Genomic DNA, 20,326 nt, shown 5'->3' with positions numbered 1-20,326 from the left:
GAATCTTCCTGTGAAGTTTTTGTGACATGGAAGCTTCACCAAAAACTGGTCTGCATTGTTGTTTTTTGAACCCAAAATCAAGCTCGTTCCCTTCTCAATCTCCCAATCTTGCCCGCTCTCCATCTTCTCTCTTTCATCACCAACACCTTTCTTGGATTCGTCACTATTTTCGCAGCAACCATTGATAAATACTTCAATAAACCACTGAAAAATCGCTCTCTCTCTCTCTCTCTCTCTCTCGAAATCAAAATAACAACAAATGAAAAACAGAACTGGAATACAGAATAGAGAAAGGGAGAACAGAGGCGTTGGGTTAAAGAAAGGATTGTGAGGTTACGGTGAAGGGGGGAAGAGGGGAAGAGGGGAAAATAGATATCATAAACTTGACAGAGATTGAAGCTTGAAAATCTAAGTGAAGATCGAAATCATCGAATCATCTCCCTCTCTTTGCTAATATTCCAATTGGACGAATCATAGTCTCTGTTCATCAAGTGAACCAGACACAATTAATTAATCAAGTATCTGCAAACAAACCTTGAGCTCTGCACCAGAAGCACCATTCATCTTCTCTGCTATCTTCTTTAGATCAATCCCCCGCATGAAATTCATTCTTCTAGAATGTGTTTTTAAGATGTCGAGTCGAGACTGCATATGACCGAACACACAACATAACTATTATAGCACTGCAAGCTGTCTAAAAACAAAGAAATTCAAGTACAATTAGAGGGAGCAGAACGCTGCCATGATTGATGTTATTCCCGGCAGGTCTTCAGAATACCAATAAAAGATTGATCACATTGGTTTAAAATGAAAAGAATCTCCTATCGGCTTGTATCAAGCATCAATGGCAATAGCACAATCAGAGGAAAGTCACTAGACGATAAGTTTAGTAAGCACTAATCAATGAACTATTTTCATCAGTTAAGCAATATTTTCAGTTCAAATACAACCCATGCATGAATTATTTTCATTGAACGTAACAAAGAACAAGGTAGCAATGAAGATGTCACCCTTTTATGGCCCTAACCTAAAAAAGAGGAACAACACTAAAATGTTTGCAGGAATATAACAATGAACACTAAATGGAATGGTACGTACATCCTCATTGGGATTTGGAAACTCGATCTTCCTGTCAATTCGTCCTGGCCTAAGAAGAGCTTGATCCAAGATATCTATACGATTAGTGGCCATCAAAACCTGGTCATCAGAATTAGGAAGTAACAGGAATGTCAGTAAGCAAGCTACAAGACGGTCTCCCTAATTCATTACATTAGTATTTCAGCGAAGTAATTAATACATTACCTTGATCTTGTTAGGTGCTTCAAATCCGTCAAGCTGGTTGAGAAGTTCCAACATAATAGTACGCTGCACCTCACTATCACCATTGCCACTTCAGATTCCATTCGAGCAGATCCAATACCGTCTATCTCATCCATAAATATGATTGATGGAGCATGCTCTCTGGGAGATAGTGAGAAGGAATCACTTAAAATAAATACAAAAGCAAAACTATGACAGCATGACAGATAATCAGACAGAAGCAACTCTACTTAGTGTTTCATGCTACAAAACAGCTGGTTATTTGCTAATGACTAATTCCAGATAATGAGTTCTGCTTTGCTAGAATCTATAACTTGTTTTGTATTTGTACTTGTTTAAAATTAAGGATACCAAACAAGGAAGAACAAACCTGGCCATAACGAAAACTTCTCTAACCATTCGAGAGCCCTCCAATATATTCTGAACTAATTCAGAACCAGAAACTCTGATAAAGGTACAATCAGTATGATGGGCCACAGCTCTAGCCAACAGAGTTTTTCCCGTACCAGGTGGTCCATACAGCAAGACACCCTATAATTTATGACATGGAACAAGATTTAGTTTTACAGTGAAATCAAATGAGAAACAAATGAACATAATGCTATGACTTGGCAAAACAATATTACCTTTGGTTGGGCTATACCAAGACTTTCAAACAATTCAGGATGTTTAATTGGAAGTTCGATAACCTACAGACCGAAAAGTGGGTGTAAAAAATTACACCAATCCAGGACGAAAAACAGGATTAATAACGAATCATAACACTTAATAGGAGAAAAAAAAAAACAGATAGTATAACCCATAAATGAACACATCAAACAGTTATGAACGCAAACCTCTTTTATCTCTTTAATTTGTTGGTCAAGACCACCAATTCATATCATATGTAGAATCTGGAACTTTTTCAACTTTCATAAGGTTAACCAAAGGATCTACTTTGCTGGGTAGGATCAGATGGAGAACATAGCTGTCATTACGCAGAGCAACTCTAGTCGATGGTGGGAATTTTGTGATATCAATATTCTTGTCGATATCAACAACATATTTTCCTTCTGGATGGACCTACAGAAGAAATAGCAAATTATAGCACAGAAAGACAATGGATTGCTGAATGAGAAAATAATAAGTTCCGGTATTAAATAGCCAAATATCAAAATTTCTATCTATATCATAAAATTAATCCCATTTACGAAGTCAAAGAGAGAGCTAACAACTAGGTAGGGATAAAAGGATATCATACCTTGACTAAAACCTTGTTTTTACCCATGACTTTTGTAATCACCATTTTTACCTCTCCATTCCAGCAGCTCCACGTTGCATTTCCAGCAGCTGCAGCAGCTCCACATAGCAGCTACAAACCACCTCCAACGACGCTCGACCTGCTGCCTCGCCTCGCCGAAGTATCCAGAAGACTCAAAGTTGCCGTCCACGTCGCTGCCCTATGGTGAGTCACTACCATAGTTTGGTGACTCACCTCAAGGGCCATTCTTTACCCGGTTCGAATCCATCACCAATGATGGTTATAAAAACCATCGACCATGCCTGCAAACAAAGAAAAAAAGAGGCAAGCAAGACACAGATAGCAAGAAACGGAAAGAAACAGAGAAAGCAACGAACAAAAAGACAGAGAGAGATACGAACATCAACCAAGAACCAGGGGAGCAACGGACAGCAAGCAACAGAGAGCAGAAAACCCGAAAGAGGACAACAAGAATAAAGAACAAAAAAAAACAGAGAGAACTCACCGTAGCCTCCACTTGTTGCTGGAAACCAAACGTCGAAGGTAAAAAAAATTTTAAATCTATAAAAATATAAAGGTTTTTGGGGAAAACAAAGGTTGGAATCGACATTAGGAGGCCGGGATTGGTATTTTGGGGTAATTTGGGAGTTTCGACCACCGTGAGCGGTGGCCGACGGTAGTGGTCGGCGTCGGAGCATGGCCGACGGCGGTGGTCTCTCCCTCTCCGTTTTAGAGAGATGGCAGAGAGAATTTCATCTCTCTCAGTTAGAGAGAGAGAGATGAAATAAGAAAATATGAGAAGAATGGCATAAAACGGACGGTTTTGGGGGTTTTAAATCTCTCTCCAAACGACATCGTTTTGGAGAGGGACCTTTGAGTAATTTAGATTATGGATAAACCCTTTCTGAAACCTTTAAAGTTTGAATACTTCCATCTTAGTCATTAAATTAAATTTTTGAGCATTTTAATTTTGTTCCCGAATTTTAGTTTATTATAATTTAGTCATTTACAAAATTATATACATTTTAGGTAAAATAAAAGATTTAGACCTCTAATTTTAATATTTAATATTTTAATCCCGAAAGCATGTTTTAATTTATCTTAATTTGATATTTGAATTTAATATAATTTTATTTTAATCACTAAATTAATAAATGAGTAAAATAGCATGTTTAGTCATTGTAAATGTTAAATGATTAATTACGAATTACGACATTTAATCTTAATATGTTATAATTTAGTCCTTAATTTTAATACTTTCATTTATTTTACAAATTTTATTACTTTTAATTTAATCTTATAATTTTAATTTTCTTTATTTTGGTCACTATTTTATTTTATTATTGCCCCTTTAATTTCACTATTTTATTTATTATTTTTTTATCCCCTATAATTTTAATAATTTTTATTTTTGTTTCTTATAATCAATTATGATTAAATATTAAAGGTTTTGTTTATTGATTATAGATGTTAGGTGATAATAATTATAAATATATTGGTAATAAAATCAACATGAGAATAGTATGTTATTAAAGATATTCAACTACTCTTGACTTCTTAAATTATTAGTCACGCATGTATAATAAAGTATTCAAAGATGATTGTGTTTAAAAATATATATTTACTTTATTGAAATATATTTATTATTAGTCACGTGTTGTAATGTATTCAAAATGGAAATATTGGTGATTATTGGTCATGTTTAAAATATATATAATATATATATTTATTTTATTTATTTAAATTATTTTTTAAGAAATATTATCATATTCTTTTTAATATTTATTTATTTTATATCAAACAAAATAGTTGTCTTAAAGTAATAGGATGTCCATTTTCTGATATTTTTTATTTATTTTTTTTAATATATAAATCTATTTTTATATTATTTTTAGATAAATGTTTTATTAAAATTTATTTATTTTTTAATATTAAGAAAGGAGTTGTCTTAAAGCACCTAGAACCCTTTTCTGATATTTCTAAAAAAAAATAAATATCTTGTTTAATAAAATATATATATTAATATATTATCTTAAAATTATATTAATAAATTTAACAGAATTATGAATTAAATATATCTTTAAATTTTTAAATTTCTAATAATAGAGACAATTTATAGTTAATAAAGTACCAATTTTGGGCGTTGTAGGGGAGCTAATCCTTCCCTAAACGTAACCGACCACGAATCCCTTTTTATTAATAAAAAGAATGAATTTTTGGTTAAACGCATATCAGTTTATCTTTTAACTGATGTTTTCTTAAAAACTCTTTTAAAAGATGATTTTTAGGTATTCGACCTACCTGACTCAAAAGGCCGATGGCGACTCCCAAATTATTTTAAAAACCATTTATTCACATCAATTTTCCCGCCAAAATAATATTTCGTGCCCGGACGAAAACCGGTTACGACAGCTTGGCGACTCCGCTGGGGACCGGTCAAACTTTTAAAATCAATTATAAATTGTCTCTATTAATTATAAATTAAAATTTATATATTTAATTTATGATTTTTTCTTTTCAAATTTTTTTATATATTTATTATTTTCATAATATGTATATATTTTCTTATTAATATTTTATTTTTTTTTATTTGCAAATATTTTATTTCATTATTTATTTTTTCTGTTAGAGGTTTGAACATTTCTCCTCACACACAACACTTGCATTGCATAACATAAAGCTCTATAATTGAGTTTGTCCCTTTTAAGTGGGAGTGAAAGCGACGTCTTCGTGAGAATTTATTCTCCGTGTCAGACCTAGCAAGTAACTTTCGGGGTTTATATGCTCTATGTCTTCGTGAGAATTTATTCTCCGTGTTAGTCATAGAGAAATGTATCCCCTCGAATTGAACTCGGTCCGTTTAAGTCTGTAATGGACTAGGATTGAGGGTTTGATAGCCCAAGGGGGCATCAACAAGGACAGTTCGAGTACCTTTACTCCTAGAACTGAAAACCTGCATATAATAAACCCTAGAAACTCTCTCGATCTGAGACCATGCCGAAATTTTGTCAGTAGGTATACACAAAGGAGAAATAAGCTCTAGCTTATAATTTATTTTATTTCCTTTTCCTGAATAAATGCATGCGAACTAGAAATCGTGCGGTTAAGTTAAAATTTCCCAAACAAATCATGGAACTAGAAAACATGAGGTTAAGATTTATACATTGATAAATAGATTTTTTTAGTTGGTACTAACTATTCTATTTTTTTTCATGCATATTACATTGCTCTAATATGTTCATATTGATTTCTTTTGTTTGCATTACATGATCATGGCATAACCAAAAGGTGTTGGCTTGAAAGACTGTTCATCATATTGGAAAGAAATCGTAAATGGACAAAAAGTTTTATGATCAAACAAAATATGATACGACCAAGGAAAGACATCCTGAAGAAATTACGAGGATCGAGGGAAGTTCTGCACACAGAGAACCGGTTATATTAATACCAAAAGTAATCCATAAAGATTCTGCCAGATTGATACCAAAAGCAGTCTATGGTAAGAGTATCAGTCGGGACATTCAGAGTAGTGGAGATTTTTATGAATCTCAAGCATGTTATTTGAAGGACTTGAACGACCAAAACGAGAAATTGAGCACAGAAATGAAAACCATGCATGAAGATTTTCAGAAGATCAGTCAAACCTTTCAAAATGCTGGCCTAGGAAGTACCCCAGAAGAATGGATAACAGGGGTCACCAAGCTGAAAAAGAACTGCAACATATATGAAGATCTTGTTCAAGAACTTCTTGGACAGAAAAGATCTCTTACAAGGGAAAATGAGCAACTCCGAGAAGTGACAGAAAATGAAAGAGAATGTCATGGAAGAGGTTGCAGTCCAGACAAGCAATATGTCCCTTAAGTTGATAGACTAATTTGGCTTGGAGAAGTTAGGAATGAAATATATCCTACATGTAAAGTTTTGTTTGATGTACCGAAACTTTTGCGTTCAATGAAATCTGTTCTAAGATGATCACTCTTGAGTAACACCTTTTCATACATGTATTTGTATTTTGCATTTGTACATTTTTACGTTTGTATTTACATTTACATTTTTAAATTTACATCATGCATTAAAACATATTTAATTAAATAATAATGTTTATTTATTTTCAATATCAAAGAAAAGGGCAGTCTTAATATAACTGGATGTCCTATTCTGGTATTTTAAATAATTTACATTTACATTTTTACATTTGCATATTTACATTTGGCATCTTTGCATTTGTATTGCACAATTTGTATTCTTGTTATTACATTCACATATTTACATTTGCATTTGGCATCTTTGCATTTTTTATGTCATAATACATTAAAACATTCATTCATTAAAATAAGGATTTCAAACGAAGTGATCTTGATTTTTCCTTGAAGCAAGAACGCTCAGCACGACACAAGAAAAATGTCTAAAGAAACTGAAGATAGGCTAGCCAAATTTGAGATAAAGCAGAAAGAAATACAAGAGGAATTGAGGAGCAAGTTGACACAAATCGAAGCTAATTCTCAGATCGATCTACTGAACAATATGAAAGAAATGATTGATAAGCATTTGACTGCTGGAAAGAGTCTTGTTGAAAACACCACAAATTCTTTGGGTGTTACACCTGTTCATATTCCTGAGTTCACCTCTGTACCCCAGGAAATTCAGTCACCAATTTATTTCGCTGTTAAGAACTCACCATATCAAGCTGGAGCATCGTTCCCCACTGATTGTACTACTACTTCTGAGTTGAAGCCTGATGAATTTTGTATTAGTAATAAGGTCCTTGACCTAAACAAATCAGTTGAGAAGGAAAAATTCACTCAACAAATGGAAAATATAGAAGAGTTGATAAAATCTATAGAGATAGTTGAGTCATTTTATGGGTTTGATGCCAAAAAACTAAGTTTGGTCCTGGCCTGGTTATTCCACCAAAGTTCAAGGTTCCAGATTTTGAGAAGTATAATGGGACCACATGCCCTTCATATCATATCACTATGTATTGTCGTCGTATGGCTGACTATGTAGAGAATGAAAAGTTGTTGATCCACTGTTTCCAAGACAGTTTATCTGGGTCTGCATCCAGATGGTATAATCAACTAAAACGTACTCAAATACGTTCTTGGAGGGATTTAGCTCAAGCATTTTTGGGTCAATACAAGCACATGACTGATATAGCCCCTGATCGAACAATGTTGCAAAGCATGAATATGAAGTACAATGAAAGCTTTCGACAATATTCACAACGATGGAAAGACGTTGCTTCTCAAAGTACATCCACCATTGACTGAAAAAGAGTTCACTACTTTGTTCATCAGCACATTAAAATTTCCTTATGTTAATCACATGATAGGGGTTGTCCCTAATAATTTCTCTGACATCATCATAAGTGGAGAAATCATCGAAATGGCTATCAAGAATGGCAAGATAAGAGGCTCTGACAATACTAAAGTCAAGAAAGAAGCTGGGGTTAATACAATGAGGTCTTATTCAGTTAAACATTGTGCCAAACCTTATAGAGTGATCAAGAAGAAAAATAATGTGCAGGGATTTCAATTTCCTCCCTTCCACTGTTCGAGTGAAAAATTGCATCCAAAAATGCTCTCAACCAGATCAATTACTCCACAACTTGATCAATCACAATGGCCTCCAAATGAGAATTGGACCTATAAGAAAGTTCCTTGGATAAATTAAACTAGAATTCCAAATTGTTCAGCTAAGGTTCCTGGTAACCTTAAGGGAAATTTTCAAGACCCTTTAGAGCAAGCAATTCAAAAATACAAGATAAAAGAAAAGGTTAAGGTTCAATGTTCAGAAACCATTGTTGCAACAGAGACTAATGTGACCAAATCCTGCAAAGAAAATGGGAAAAGAAATCAAAAGGCTCCCATGGATGTAATTCGAGATTGGCCCATAGGTCTAAGAAGGAATGAGGCAGATATAACCCAGAAGACACCTCAGATACATGTATCAGATTTTCCGAAACCCAGTAAGGCAAAGGACAACTTAAGAAATCTGGTTAATATTACCCCAGTTATAGCTAAAATGAGCATTCAGAACCCCCTCGATAACATGAGAGCATTCATTCGGTCAGAACGATCAAAGAAAGTGATAGCCTCGCGAGTGAGAAAAACTCTGAAGGTGTTTCAAGAATCTATCTCAGACCTGTACCCTCATTTGGTTAAAGGTCACTACATTACACCAAGATTGGTGAAGGTGTCACCAAAGCCTTATGCCCATTGCTATGATCAAAATAGCTTCTGTAATTTTCACTTGGGAGTATCTGGACATTCAACATGGAATTGTTGGTCACTGTTAAAGGAAATAGAGACGCTCGTTGACAAGGGAGTCTTGACACAAGAAACGATCAAGAAATGGGGGGCAAATAAAGATAAAAATCCTGGGCCAAGTACACACCCAACAATAGAGGAGTAATGATGCATAAACAAGTGGAAGTTGATATCTACCACTGTAGTACCTTTCTATTTTCAGCATCTTGTTTGAATATGTTTTTTGTTCCTTTCTCCTCCTTTTGTGCAATAAATAAATATGTGTTTCTTTTATGGTTATGAGCAAGGAATCAAATTTTAATCTTGAGATTATTGAGTATCAAGTAGATTAAATATTCTTTTAATTTTTCAAAAGTTATAGATCTATTGGTAAGTGGTAAAATTATATCTTCAATATCCCGTCCAATGCCAACTACTTGACCCTTACCAAAACCAAATCCTGACACTACATTTATCTGAGACTCTGAAGAAATGTCTCTACCTGTTTTTGAGACACAAACTCTAGATGTTTACCTTCTCGGGTAGAGTCGATTGATTGATGATACTACCTTCCACCATATACATGACTTTATAAGTCACACATTTGTCCTTCCAAATACAAAACCATCATAAACCAAAAGACCTCAAAAGAACCAAACTTTCAACTATTCGTGAATTTTACTGCAAGAAGAGACGAGATGAGGCATCATGGACCAACTCATTGATGATAATTTCGAGTGATTAGGGCATACTCAAAGAAGAAGGGGAAAGTGATTGATTGAAATAAATATATCATGCATTAATTACATTTTTTCATGTAAATAAAGTTAATCTTGAATATTCATCCCCCTGTGGATACCTCTTTTTACAAAGGTTTCTGTGTATGAGATGATGAACGACATTGTTTCATTTATCATTTAATATATATATATATATCCTTTGTTGTCCCCATTTGAGCCTGAATAATTTTTCTTCTAATTCAACTCTAACCAAGGATCACCCTCTACATTGGGGGGCAAGGTAAAGGATATTGGCTCACAAGAATAAAGATTGTCAATACAGTTTTATTACGAAGACAAGTTTCCATGAAGTCATGAAAGTTTTGAACTACAAAGTATGTCAAATACAGAGTGCTTGAAGATCAATCCAATCAAGAATAATGGAAAACCTCCAAAATGCAAAAGGAAAAGGAGGTGCTCAAAGCAATTGAAGTATTATACTCATCCAGCAAAGAAAGAAGAAAAAAAAAAGGAGAAAAAGAAAAAGAAAAAGGAAAATTGAATCAAGATGGGTGATTTATTGAGCCTCAAGTTACAATGTTGATCAAGTACAAACAAGAAGAGCAAGAAATGCTGGAGATATGAGAAAATGGAAATGAATCCAAAATTTGGCAGTCTTGAGGGATCCAGTTGATGGAAAATTCCCCAGCAAGGCATATCCAAGTCAAACAAAACAAGATTGATGGCATCAGAATGAATTGATCCTTGGTTTGATGACCCTTAAACACTTATTTGGGCCTTTTTATCCCTTTTTTTCATAACCATAAGCCATGGCCTACGTTACGTACCTGAAAAGTCCATTTTAATCGTACATGGATTTCTAAGTAAAAGAGAATATCTTCAGAATTCATTCCGCCTCTCAAGATTGATTTTTATTTGCAAAAATTGGTTTTTAAAATCTTTAATGCATGATATGAAAAATGATAAAAGGAGGGTTCAAGATATAAATTTTTAAAAAACCATCTTTGAAACCAAAGGAGGATTCGAGTTGAAAACCTGAAAAGGCGGCTCGAATATTGAATGATGCAACAACGACATAAGAGACGATCTTAAGCTCTTAATGAAGCACCACACATCTCAAAAACGTTCCTGAGATTCTGGAAACGAGAAGTATCTCTACAAGATGAGCATAACAACCATTTCTTCAAGTTAGTGGAAGCCCGAAGCGACATACTGAATCAACTTGAAAGAACCTACTTTACCAAAATCAACCTACACCTCAAATCAGCCAATAATTTTGACACTTGCCATAGGACTATGATTTTTGAATGATTTAAAAGTGTAGTTGATTTATTTGATATTCATTAAACTCGTTGTTTATGATTCGATTATATTGTGAACCTGAAAGGGGTAATACTTTGCAAAATTCTTTCATTCTTCAATAAAGAAAGGAGAAAAAACATTTTCAAACAGTACAGTCTCAAATGAGGAAGGTCCTTAAAGCAATTGTTGCTTATTCTACCTCTGTTGTAGAAAAAGAATGAACGAAGCCAGAAAAATGAAGCGCTTCACATTTTTGAAGACAAGTGGTCCAAGAAGCCAGAAAGCCTGGAGAATTGAATTTGTGACACTCTCCTATGACATTAGCAATTCATCAAGAAAGATTATCGTTTATCTCATACTGAGGGCGATAAGCATCACCAGAAAGATTATTTTCCCCAACCATCAATTCATGTTCTCTAGAAGATTACATCATAAAGCCATGAACAAGTCACTACCTGCACTCTGGTTATACCGTGATGCTGGCTCAAGTCTTGATACATTATTGCTATTTCTTCTATGCTGATCATTTTCTTTGTCAAGATGATATTCATTATGTCCTTCAGAAGATTGCTGAATTTGAATTTGAGGACTTATGGCACAGAATAAGACATTGGAACAGAATCTACCCTTATAGGCCTTTTATATAGGGTAACATTGGTTACAAGATTCCAAAAGTTGAAGATGACAAATTTTACTGTCAACTAAACCGTTCCATAATTCGAAAAGAGTGGGATATATTGAAGCAGCAGAAGAGACAGTTTGTTGTAGCAATCATTGCAAGTAAATGCACCAACAAAAATCTTCAAGCCCATCACAATGATGTTTATTTCTTCCAGTAAGGTTGTTACGCTGGATGCCACTTACAACAAGGTCGAATTCGACAAAACTACTCATCAATTGCTCCAACCGATCATCATTCAGTTCTTGCACATCTGTTTTCAAAAGTATGACAAGACAGTAAAAGGCAACTTCTGCATCATTGATCCCAGAGAAAAGAGACAGGACATTGATACCACCATGGAACATGTCTCTATACAGATCCTTGTGTATGGTTTTTAGGGAAACATAGAAGCATTTCCACTTCATCAGATTCAAGTGGAACAATTTTATTCTTTTTAACCCATACCAGATTCCATTTTCAGCACTCATCAAGAACATACTTCTGGACATTCGAAGGTGGCTCATTGTCATAAGCTTCAAGAGCCTTACAGGAAGGCCATCATTTCTTTGTCAATGGAAAAACATCAGCACATGGAAGAAGCAGAATAAGAGAAAAATCTGTTCTTAATTGGCAGAATTATGAATATAGCCCTTTTCAGTGTAGTAGCATGAAAATGCTTCGAATCTATAAATTCTAGCTCTACATCGAATAAGTATTATGATATTCCAGTCCAAACATTAACTGGAGCAAGTGCCAGGTGATCATAGTAGAAATAAGAAGACTCAATAGCATCTTCTGGAAGTGTTCTTTGAGTTATCTGATCTGATTTGGTATGAACCCCAAAACCAATCATTGGATTTAAAAGATGAATTTGCTCATAGTAGAAATAAGGAGACTCAATAGCATCTTCTGGAAGTGTTTTTTGAGTTATCTGATCTGATTCGGTAGGAACCCCAGAACCATCATTGGAATTAAAGGATGAATTGCATGATCGTCTTCATTAAGAAATTTCTTTTCAAGCTTCCTATGCTTATTCCTTTTCCAAAAATCATATCCCAAGTTTCGCCTTTGCTTGTAATTGGGATCATTGCATAATGGCTTCCTATCTTCTACCATAAGAAGTGCATCAGTAACCTTAGCCATTTGATCAGCACATATAAAATCTGTCAATTCTGCAATTGATGAATCTGAACCACATCTCTCCATGGTTATTGAAGCCTCAACCTCTGAGAATCCCATTTTTGTCAAGTATAACAGTTTACTCTCCTCATCAGAATCAGAATTCATGATTTCCTCGATATCAGAAGAACTATCAATATCTGTGAAATCATCCTGAAAGATCGCTTCATAATCAGATGAGTTGTTATCAGAATCAACATGTTACATGGGTATAGATTTTTTATGAGCTTGTACCACTGTATATGTAGTCTTGCTATTGCATCAGATTACTGTTCGCATAAATTGGTTTCTCTCCCCACAGAAAAGTATATTTCAGAGATGGCTTTCACTGAAAGATGATAAGCCACTGTGTCAGCCTGGAACGGATTACCAAACTATTTTCACTGCTCTGTCTAACTAAATCCCTCCAGATACAGAAAATGGCCACCTCATTCAGAAGATACCTATCTCAGACGTTTCTGTCAGAATGATTGAATTCTTCCAGTTACCGGACAACACTACTGTTTAGTGACGCCAGAATGAGAGTATTCAAGATAAACAGATTTTGGGCACGAATAAAGCCACAAGTACCTACAACAGTGCATTGTCAAAATTGAACCTTGTGATGGATCATAACATTTCAGTCAAATAGACATTGAGAGTGAATCAAACAGATCTAGAGAGATATCTTGAAGGCCCATTTTCAACCAGAAATAGAATATTGGGGCATTTTGAAGGCTCGCAGCAATATGAATATTTGGTCATTTTGAAGGCCCATCTCAACAAGAAGTAATGTTGAGCATACTTTTAGCATCTGTATCAGCCAATGTTGGGGCATTTTAAAGGTTCCTTCAGACAGATCCATGTGGGCATTTTGAAGGCTCAGATTAACAAGAAGCAAATATCGGGGCATGTTGAAAGCCCATTTCAATCAGAATTAGGAATGTTGATGCATTTTTGAACGATCGTATCAGCAATTGTTGGGGCATGCTGAAGGCCCACATCATCATCTGTCAAGATCATTGACTTGAACAAATATTTCCAATGAGATATAAAGATATGAAGAATGAAAATGGTGAAACAATGACAATGAAGCTGACTATACATAATTGCTTCGTTCATCAGGCAGTTACATTATGATCATGTTGTTGAAAAAAATATCTACTCAGCAAGTATATTTTCAAAAACCTAATATTCTTAACCGTATGTCACATGACAGTGTGTTCTTTGATAAACTACATTACGGTTGCATGAATAAAGATGATCCCCAGGCAGACTACTCGATCCAGGGTTCAGTTCCTCAAGATCTCAGCATTGAATTTGGCCTTCTGTGTGTCGGTGATAATTGAAAATATTTCTTTGAGATTCCTAGCAAATAGTTTCAACCATACTATTGAGATTATGAAGCTGTTTTTCACATCAGTTTTTGCTTGCTTGATGACATTGAAAAGGGAGACTCGACTCTCACTTATATTACTGTTATTCCCGTTGTTATTTGGGATCATCATTACTAGCCAAGATGAATTGAGTTTCCATCTATTTTGGGTTTATCATGTGTGTTTCATCCCCATCAGCAAGAATTCCACGGATATCTTTCCATACATAGCTCTTATAGTGGGTGTGTTTCTAATTCCTACAACGCTCATTACAGAAGAAAACGTGATCAATATCACACTTGCCCTTGCTCGAGATGATATTAAGATCATTTGGTATCTTTTATTCAACTCGACACTAGCATATATCGTGAATTTGACCAACTTTTTGGTTATACCAACATCTCACTTATATCCCCACTGAGTTTTGTTCTCAAGTGATCTTGTGATATCATACAAAAACTTTGAACACTAGGCAAAGAGCTTCAATAATTGAGAAATCTGAGCAGAGTCCACAGCAAAGGATGAATGCGTTGTCAAATGTTTTATGTCCCACAGAAAAGGATGAATGTGTTGTCAAGTGTTTTACATCTAAGCTGAAACCACATGAGATGAAGAATATGTTATCAAATGTTTTACGAACCAGTTATTCTGATGTTGAACCAATGTTGTGATCATATGGTTTCCATTTTTGATCCAAGATAAAGTTTGTCTTCTTCAACTTCAAGATTATAAGATGAGATATGATGAAGATTTTATTCCGCAGATGGAGAGCTGAAATTTTAACCACAAGAAACTAGTTAAATATGGAGACATATTATATGGTCCAAGTTGCTTTGTTCAAGATCCAATTAGATGTGGAGACATGAAAGGAATTGGAATAAATCCTCCTTGTGATATGTTTCAAGAGTCAAATTAGAACAGGCTCTACTCTCCTAATTAATCCTTGCTGAGTCAGGCATATCTACATCTACACTCTTCAAAGATGATAGATTCTCTTTTTAAAGATGACAGATTCTCTTTTCAAAGATGAAAACTTTATGGGATTTCTACACAAGTCCAAACAAATAAAGTTGGTTTTATCCAAGACAAAATGGGGCATTAAGGTCATAATTCTGACTACGACAAGAGTTCCACGAATAAAACAATTCTTCTGAGACTTTCATAAAGCAAAGAATACATAAAGATACAAGTTGATCAGATAGTTCTTCAGAAATGCAAGCTTGATAGCATAAGTTGCTACACTGATATCCAGAGTTGACCCTGGCAATAAATGATGAAGTGGAGGAAAACCGAGTTCACCATTTTGAAGTCAAATGAAAAATTGCATCAACATTCATGCATCATATTTAGACATTTGCAAAATAGGAGCATTTTCATTCATTTTATCCATGTTAAAATTTGACAGGAATTTCAAAGATTTTAGCAAAGATATGAATTCATCATTCGATGATTCAGCATTACCAGTTCGAGTTCATAATGAGAAGAACTCATCTGAAGAAAAAAGAAGAAGTTCATAATGAGAAGAACTTGTTCAACTTTTCGCTTGAATTCATCATTCGATGATTCAGCATTACCAGTTCGAGTTCATAATGAGAAGAACTCATCTGAAGAAAAAAGAAGAAGTTCATAATGAGAAGAACTTGTTCAACTTTTCGCGTAAATTCATCATTCGATGATTCAGCATTACCAGTTCGAGTTCATAATGAGAAGAACTCATCTGAAGAAAAAAGAAGAAGTTCATAATGAGAAGAACTTGTTCAACTTTTCGCTTGAATTCATCATTCGATGATTCAGTATTTCCAGAAAAAGTTCATAATGAGAAGAACTCATCTGAAGAAGAAATTCATAATGAGAAGAATTTGTTCAACCTTTTGCTCAAATCCATCTCTTGATGGATCAGCTTTTCCAGAAAAAGTTCATAATGAGAAGAACTCATCTGAAGAAGGAAGAAGAAATTCATAATGAGAAGAATTTGTTCAACCTTTTGCTCAAATACATCACTTGATGGATCAGCTTTTCCAGAAAAAGTTCATAATGAGAAGAACTCATCTGAAGAAGGAAGAAGAAATTCATAATGAGAAGAATTTGTTCAACCTTTTGCTCAAATCCATCACTTGATGGATCAGCTTTTCCAGAAAAAGTTCATAATGAGAAGAACTCATCTGAAGAAGGAAGAAGAAATTCATAATGAGAAGAATTTATTCAACCTTTTTTCATCATTTGATGGATCAACATTGCCAGGTAGAGTTCATAATGAGAAGAACTCGTCATCTGAAGAAAGAAGAAGAAGTTCATAATAAGAAGAACTTGTTCAACTTTTTGCTCGAATTTATCACTCGATGGATTAACTTTTCCAGAGAAAGTTCATAATGAGAAGAACTCATATGAAGAAGGAAGAAAAAGTTCATAATGAGAAGAATTTGTTCAACCTTTTGCCTGAATTCATCACTTGATGGATTAACTTTTCCAGAGAAAGTTCATAATGAGAAGAACTCATATGAAGAAGGAAGAAAAAGTTCATAATGAGAAGAATTTGTTCAACCTTTTGCCTGAATTCATCACTTGATGGATTAACTTTTCCAGAGAAAGTTCATAATGAGAAGAACTCATATGAAGAAGGAAGAAGAAGTTCATAATGAGAAGAGCTTGTTCAACCTTTGTTTGATGCTATCACAGAAGGAAATAGATCAGTATCAGCATTTCCAGAAGAAGTTCATAATGAGAAGAGCTTGTTCAACCTTTTGCTCAAATCCACCTCTTTTAAGGATCAGCATTTCCAGAAGAAGTTCATAATGAGAAGAACTCATCTGAAGAAGAAGAAGTGCATAATGGGAAGAACTTATTTAACCTTTTGTTCGACTCGTCATAGAGAGAAATATATCAACATCAACATTGTTTAACCTTTTGTCAAATCCATCACAGAAGGAGGTGGATCGTCATTCCCAGCAAAATGTTCACAATGAGAAGAACTTATAGCTCAGAAGTTTAAACATTTCAAGCTAAAAATGGTGTTTTTATGTCTTTGCTCCATTCCTGTTCCACAACAACGAGCAAAGAGGGGCAGCTGTAATCACCATTTTTACCTCTCCATTCCAGAAGCTCCACGTTGTATTTCCAGCAGCTGCAGCAGCTCCACGTAGCAGCTACAAACCGCCTCCAACGACGCTCGACCTGCTGCCTCGCCTCGCCGAAGTATCCAGAAGACTCAAAGTTGCCGTCCACGTCGCTGCCCTATGGTGAGTCACTACCATAGTTTGGTGACTCACCTCAAGGGCAATTCTTTACCCGGTTCGAATCCATCACCAATGATGGTTATAAAAACCATCGACCATGCCTGCAAACAAAGAAAAAAAGAGGCAAGCAAGACACAGATAGCAAGAAACGGAAAGAAACAGAGAAAGCAACGAACAAAAAGACAGAGAGAGATACGAACATCAACCAAGAACCAGGGGAGCAACGGACAGCAAGCAACAGAGAGCAGAAAACCCGAAAGAGGACAACAAGAATAAAGAACAAAAAAAAAAACAGAGAGAACTCACCGTAGCCTCCACTTGTTGCTGGAAACCAAACGTCGAAGGTAAAAAAAATTTTAAATCTATAAAAATATAAAGGTTTTTGGGGAAAACAAAGGTTGGAATCGACATTAGGAGGCCGGGATTGGTATTTTGGGGTAATTTGGGAGTTCCGACCACCGTGAGCGGTGGTCGACGGTAGTGGTCGGCGTCGGAGCATGGCCGACGGCGGTGGTCTCTCCCTCTCCGTTTTAGAGAGATGGCAGAGAGAATTTCATCTCTCTCAGTTAGAGAGAGAGATGAAATAAGAAAATATGAGAAGAATGGCATAAAACGGACGGTTTTGGGGGTTTTAAATCCCTCTCCAAACGACATCGTTTTGGAGAGGGACCTTTGAGTAATTTAGATTATGGATAAACCCTTTCTGAAACCTTTAAAGTTTGAATACTTCCATCTTAGTCATTAAATTAAATTTTTGAGCATTTTAATTTTGTTCCCGAATTTTAGTTTATTATAATTTAGTCATTTACAAAATTATATACATTTTAGGTAAAATAAAAGATTTAGACCTCTAATTTTAATATTTAATATTTTAATCCCGAAAGCATGTTTTAATTTATCTTAATTTGATATTTGAATTTAATATAATTTTATTTTAATCACTAAATTAATAAATGAGTAAAATAGCATGTTTAGTCATTGTAAATGTTAAATGATTAATTACGAATTACGACATTTAATCTTAATATGTTATAATTTAGTCCTTAATTTTAATACTTTCATTTATTTTACAAATTTTATTACTTTTTAATTTAATCTTATAATTTTAATTTTCTTTATTTTGGTCACTATTTTATTTTATTATTGCCCCTTTAATTTCACTATTTTATTTTATTTTTTTTTATCCCCTATAATTTTAATACTTTTTTATTTTTGTTTCTTATAATCAATTATGATTAAATATTAAAGGTTTTGTTTATTGATTATAGATGTTAGGTGATAATAATTATAAATATATTGGTAATAAAATCAACAAGAGAATAGTATGTTATTAAAGATATTCAACTACTCTTGACTTCTTAAATTATTAGTCACGCATGTATAATAAAGTATTCAAAGATGATTGTGTTTAAAATATATATATTTACTTTATTGAAATATATTTTATTATTAGTCACGTGTTGTAATGTATTCAAAATGGAAATATATTGGTGATTATTGGTCATGTTTAAAATATATATAAATATATATATTTATTTTATTTTATTTAAATTATTTTTTAAGAAATATTATCATATTCTTTTTAATATTTATTTATTTTATATCAAACAAAATAGTTGTCTTAAAGTAATTGGATGTCCATTTTCTGATATTTTTTATTTATTTATTTTTTTAATATATAAATCTATTTTTATATTATTTTTAGATAAATGTTTTATTAAAAAAAAAAATTTAATATTAAGAAAGGAGCTGTCTTAAAGCACCTAGAAGCCCTTTTATGATATTTCTAAAAAAAATAAATATCTTGTTTAATAAAATATATATATTAATATATTATCTTAAAATTATATTAATAAATTTAACAGAATTATGAATTAAATATATCTTTAAATTTTTAAATTTCTAATAATAGAGACAATTTATAGTTAATAAAGTACCAATTTTGGGCGTTGTAGGGGAGCTAATCCTTCCCTAAACGTAACCGACCACGAATCCCTTTTTATTAATAAAAAGAATGAATTTTTGGTTAAATGCATATCAGTTTATCTTTTAACTGATGTTTTCTTAAAAACTCTTTTAAAAGATGATTTTTAGGTATTCGACCTACCTGACTCAAAAGGCCGATGGCGACTCCCAAATTATTTTAAAAACCATTTATTCACATCAATTTTCCCGCCAAAATAATATTTCGTGCCCGGACGAAAACCGGTTACGACAACTTTCACTACCTCACCAACATAGGATCCAGGCTCATGAAGTAGCTGCAACTCCTCTCTAAGCATTCTCACTATCCAATAAGCAAAAAGTACAAGTACTTGCATAATAGGTAGACTAAAAGCACAAATAAAAAACTTTCCCTAAAAAGGCTCTATGGTTATGTGTTTCCAAGTTGAGGTTATCACAAAGAAAAGGCTAAAGGGGATTGTCTCAGGAAAGGCGGGTTAATATACGGTTAATATATAGTAGTACCGGATACATTAAAATGTATTTAATAAATTCGGTTTAGCGGTACCTATTATGTTGACAACTAATAATGTTTTAGGTAGAAAATATGAAAAACTATTAAAAAATTTGGTAACCGGTAAACTTTGGTTATCGGTAAGTATTTATCCTTTTTATAAAAGTGTCCATACTTTTAACATATCAAGTAAATTTTACCGGTATTGTCATAATGAATCTGGTTTTGTCATATTTTTACCTGTTATATTGTAAAGTATCTATCCTTTTTATAAAAGTGTCCATACTTATTTCACTGTGAAAATATATTTATTATTATCTTTGGTTAATATTGTTAAATTTAAATTCTAAATAATATTTTATAAAATATCAAAACAATCAAATAATTTTTTGTGTAAATGAAATTATTAAATTAATATTGTAGGTGGAAAACATAAAACACTATTAAAAAAAATTGAAACATAAATTACATAACTTTAAAAAAAGTATATATCATTTTTATAAAAGTGTCCATACTTATAAAAGTATGTCTAAGTCATGAAGAAATATTAAAAAATTGTGCTACCGGTTCGTGTCGATCCAAATTAAAAA

At 33.5% G+C, this 20,326-nt stretch overlaps 1 pseudogene; it reads right to left on the bottom strand.

Annotated features, from left to right (window-relative positions):
* Positions 1-419: 419 nt before the first annotated feature.
* On the bottom strand, positions 420-19,561 carry LOC120156637 (annotated as a pseudogene).
* Between the last annotated feature and the right edge of the window lie 765 nt (positions 19,562-20,326).

The sequence above is a fragment of the Hibiscus syriacus genome, unplaced genomic scaffold (genome assembly GCF_006381635.1).
Source record: "Hibiscus syriacus cultivar Baekdansim isolate YM2019G1 unplaced genomic scaffold, ASM638163v2 tig00111234_pilon, whole genome shotgun sequence".
Classification (NCBI taxonomy): Eukaryota; Viridiplantae; Streptophyta; class Magnoliopsida; order Malvales; family Malvaceae; genus Hibiscus; species Hibiscus syriacus.
The sequence above is the reverse complement of the archived record's forward strand: the minus strand, read 5'-3'. Positions and strand labels throughout refer to the sequence as shown.